Genomic DNA, 5,278 nt, shown 5'->3' with positions numbered 1-5,278 from the left:
TAATAATAATAATAATAATAATAATAATAATAATATGGTGGCTATGGATGAGGAGTGACCTGAAGATAGAGATAGAAGCACTTATATGCGCAGCCCAAGAATAAGCGTTCAGGACTAACTATATGAAGTGCAGAATCGACAACACTACCGAGAGTGACAAATGCAGAATGTGTGACGAGAGGTATGAAATGGTATGGTACATCGTTAGCGAATGCCTGAAATTGGCACAACGCGATTACAAAAGACGACATGACAATGTGGTAAGAATGAACTATTAGGAGTTCTGTGGAAATCACGGCCTACAAAGAGCAAAGACGTGATATGAGCAAACCCCAGGAGTCACCGAGAATGAGAATTGCAAAATCCTATGGGATGCAGTGATTCAGTGCGATCACTTGATCAGTCATCGGAAACTGGACATTGTTGTGGTAAATAAAAAGGAAATACTTCGCACGATAATCGACATAAAATGTCCCGGTGACAACAAGATCAAAGAGAAAGAAGAATAAAAACTGAACTACGACGTTTTGAAGTGGGAAATACAAAGGTTGTGGTCAATGAGGAGAGTAGACGTCATACCAATAGTAATTGACACACCTGGAAGTATCAATACTCAACTACCAACACGGATAAAAAAGATTGGTACAAATGTAAAGATAGAACAACCTACAAAAATCAGCATTGCTTGGAACTGCAGGAATTCTTTGTAGGGTTCTTGAAGCATGACCAGTAAACAAATGTCACCATAGTCTGCTAGCTGTGGACAGCTGACAATTTCCATCATACCCAGCAAAATAAGCTGTGAGCTTTCATCAAATAACAACAATACTGATGATGATGATGATGATGATGATGATGAGGAGGAGGAGGAGGAGGAGGAGGAGGAGGAGGATTTCCATTATTTTCCATCAGGGCGAATAATTCTTTCAAATGTTATCACAAGGCTAGCAATTTTGAGGAAAGAGGAAAATACGCTTACATTAACCCCAGTACTTAACTGGCACATTGTTTTATCGACCTCAGAGGGATGAAAGGCAAAGTTGACCCTGGTGGAATTCGAACTATCTCACAGTGTATTAAGTCGGAAGAAATACCGCTATGTATTTTGCCCGTTATTCTAACGATTCTGGTTACGTAAGGAGAGGCTGGTTATGCAAATGGCCCATTCAAAACCTTCATTATGGAAATATCTGTCAAAGAAATGGCTCCTAGATGCTAACAGCTTATACACGCTGGTCAATTTCTCAAACGGAAGCATGGGTATTTGTTTTTGAGTTTACATCATCTGCCATATAGAATGGACCAAAAGGTGCATTAGCTGCACGATTCGGGACATCCTGGATCAAAGAATACATCCAGACACACGAACACGCAAGCACGCACGTACACACGCACACACACACACACACACACACTCACACTCACACACACACACACACAAGCACACACACACAAACACACACATCTTATCAGTCAAAAAGTAACTAGATGAAAGCCGGTGGTAATAAATCACAAGTACGATCAGAGCTTAGACTGAAATGTCGGGAACCTGCGGATAATAGAAGCTATCTTCATTCGATAATATAAACCAGCCATCGACAATGGACAAGTGTGAAGCAAAGGTCATTAGCTAATCTAGCCACTCTCACAAACTCCCTGTATGTTAATACTTACGATCTGAAAACCAGTGTAGTTTATATTCGTGTCCCTTTATCCGTTGTCTTTGAGGTTCGACAAATAGAAAAACGATAAAATACCAGACTAACAAAAGTGCTGGAGTTGATATGTTTATTGTTAGGAGCAACGCGCCAGTATATTCGATAAAGAAAGAAACTAGTAAAACGAAACAAGAAATGCATGGTGCCAATTGCACATCAGCTTCAAGAGTAAAGGAGACAAAGGACATGGCATTATAAGCTGGTGGCGGTGGGGGAGTTGGAGTTAGATTTCTCACTTTCTCATTTCTTTCATAATTCCTTCTCTATGACCGTAAATAATTGCGACTAAGCAGGAAATGCTTTTTGTATATTAATCGGTCTTTTGTCTATCTTCTATCTTAAGATACTGGAAGTAGCATCTGTTATTTCCCCGCTCGTTCTCATTTATACCAACACCAAATGTCAGTGATTCTCTGAGAATTTTCTCAGTAAAAGATATATCGTTTTAATTTAAAGTTTCAAGTGTTGGGTATTTCTTCATTTACAAAGTACATCTGCTGGAAGTGTGTGGTACATTTAAAAAAATTAGTTTTTAAGCTTTTAGTTTTGCTTTGTCTTTCAATATTTAAAATTGTTTCAGCCTGGATAAGTATCCCTCATTGCATCGTCATGTACATACATACATACATACATACATACATACATACATACATACATACATACATACATATACAGACAGACAGCAAACAGACAGACAAACAGACAGATAGACACAGGTGCACTGACATACATATATATACATATATGCATACATACATATATAGAGATTCATACAAACATACATGAATAGGCATAAATGCTTACATAAATACATACTTAGAAACATAAATACATGCATGCATGCATACATACATACATACATACACACACACACACACACACACACACACACACATACATACATACATACATACATACACTGTCACTTTGATGGCATGCCCTGCTCTCTCATACATATGTGGAGGTGCATAGCTTAGAGGTTAGGGTGGTGGACTCATAATCATAAGATTGTGGTTTCGATTCCTGGGCCGGGTGATGCGTTGTGTTCTTGAGGAAAACACTTCATTCCACCCAGCTGGTAAAATTGAGAAATCCAGCGACAGACCAGCGACAGAAACCGTCTCTGTGCTCTTACAGAGTAATGTGGACTAATCAATGTATACATGCATATATATAAGTATTACATAAATACACACACACACACACACACACACACTATTTCTCTCTCACAAACGCAAGTGCAGACAATGCCGTTAAAGTAGGTCGTTTCGCAAGGAACGGTTCCAGGATCGGTCCTACTACGCGGCATCACTTTAGCAAATGACTTCAACTGTATTCACGAGGCGGATGCTCTCTGTTTGAGTATGTACACACACACACACACACACACACACAGAAAGATAGAAAGACAGACAGACAGGCAGAGTTATGCAAGAACAGTCGAATACATACATACATACATACATACATACATACATACATACATACATGATGGTTGAAAACTCGTGTTCGATTATTGCCATAGCCTGATCGAATGTCCCATGCAGGCGACGGCTACGACCAGCCATTTTTGTGATAGGTCTTACTTTTTTTCAAGCGATGAGTGTGCATGATAATTTTTTAAAGTCGGGAACGGATTTGCAAAAATCCAATCCTACTCTTTGAAAATGGACAACATAAACTCCGAAAGAAGAACTAGTCTACATCATCGGATATTGTCAGCGTCGCGGGTTTTCTCTCAGAATTTACCTCTCCTAGAAAGATGTTGTGACAGCAACAGAGGGACCTCCTATTCCCAGTGGACCAACATACATACATACATACATACATACATATGTAACTAAGCGAATGTCAGACGTTCGTTATTGCCTAAGCGCAATGGAATGCAAGAGTAAAGATTAGGTCTTTCTCTCTGTGCTAACGACTGAAGTTTGAGCATTGATGGATTATAACTTTATACTCAAAGAAATGATTGAAGGAATGACTTTGTGAATTATAGGGTTTTGCTACGGATTTAAAAATTGCATGTATGTTGCTCCAAACATCATGAAAGATCTCGTGGAAGGGTTCACCTTAACAATATCCTTATCTACCTATAAGGAATTGCAAAGCCTTACATTTATGCAAAAACGAAGTTGGTGGAGTGATCAGTGACACGGGATCGAGTTTTGCGGCCAAACTATTAACATACTATAGGAGATGAAGAGACAAGGAGGCGACAAAATACAAAACAGAAACAAACTACACTGATACACTGATCGTAGATGACACAACATAGCAGAAATGGTCAAAAAGATGTGTGTGTGTGTGTGTGTGTGTGTGTGTCTGTGTCTGTGTCTGTGTGTGTGTGTTCTACTGTAGACTCGGGTCGACCAAAGCCTTGTGAGTGGATTTGGTAGACGGAAACTGAAAGTGACCCGTCGTGTATATATATATACATATACACATACACGTGTGTGTGTGTGTAAAAGTAAAAACTTACTGTGAGCAGATTCTGATAAACAGATATACAATTTTGTTATAATTAGACAAAGCAAACATACAACAGACTAACACATAAACTAGGCAAATATACAAATAAGCCAATAGATAGACAAAAACACAGACAAATAGTCAAGCAGGCAATCAAAAAAGTAAGCAGATAGCCAAATAGACAAATATTCGTTCCTGTCTGTTTATCTATCTATCTGTCTGGTTTACAGACAGAAATTGAGAACATAAACGAATTTTCAGTAATTTAAAAAAGAAAAAAGAAAAAAAAACCAAAGCCTCCCTTTCCCTATTAGTTCGGCCTGCATTTTGGTTTGACTAAGAAGCCATGAAAATACGCCCAACATCAGGCCATCATCTCGACATTTGTGGCAGCCGTAGATATATAGAGACATTGTTGTGGAAAGGTCGAGAAGGAACAGTAAAACAGCGAAAAACAGCAAAAGAAAGAAACAGAGGTGAAAACCTGTGAATCTAAAATATTCACTGTACATCTTTCTTTTTGAGTGTATGGATGTTTACGTGTATGGATGTGTGTGTGTGTGTGTGCGTGCGTGTGGGTGTGTGTGTGTGTGCAAGTGTGTGCGTGTGTGTGTGTGTGTGCGTGCAAGCGTGTGTGAATGCTTTCCGTGTAAGACAGTAAATAGATGTATACTAAAGTGTCTGAAAGTATACATGTGAATGTGTGTATACATGGTTTCTATTTTAAGTATGCCTGTCATGAATAAGATTAAAAAAAAAAGGTAATGTAAAAGGAGAAAGGGCTCTATACCCCTTTCTTATTTTGGATCTATTTTAAAACGGGGGCCACATTTTTCATTAATGTTTTACGTAGTGTTTTTGGTACGGAAAGACTTTCAAACTTCGTATACTTATCTATTTTGTGTTATAGAACAGAAAAAAAATTTTGTATTCGAATTTATTTCATGTAAAAAATTGTCTTATTTCGATAATTTCAACCAATCACTGACAAGTATTCAGTTGTTTATATTTACTCCTTTGGCTGATTAAGCGATGTAAAGCGTATTTAATCTCCATACCTTCGTTTTATTTGCTTTTTTCATTTTAAA

The sequence above is a fragment of the Octopus bimaculoides genome, chromosome 6, assembly GCF_001194135.2.
Source record: "Octopus bimaculoides isolate UCB-OBI-ISO-001 chromosome 6, ASM119413v2, whole genome shotgun sequence".
In the NCBI taxonomy this organism is placed as follows: Eukaryota; Metazoa; Mollusca; class Cephalopoda; order Octopoda; family Octopodidae; genus Octopus; species Octopus bimaculoides.
Note: the sequence above shows the minus strand (reverse complement) of the source record.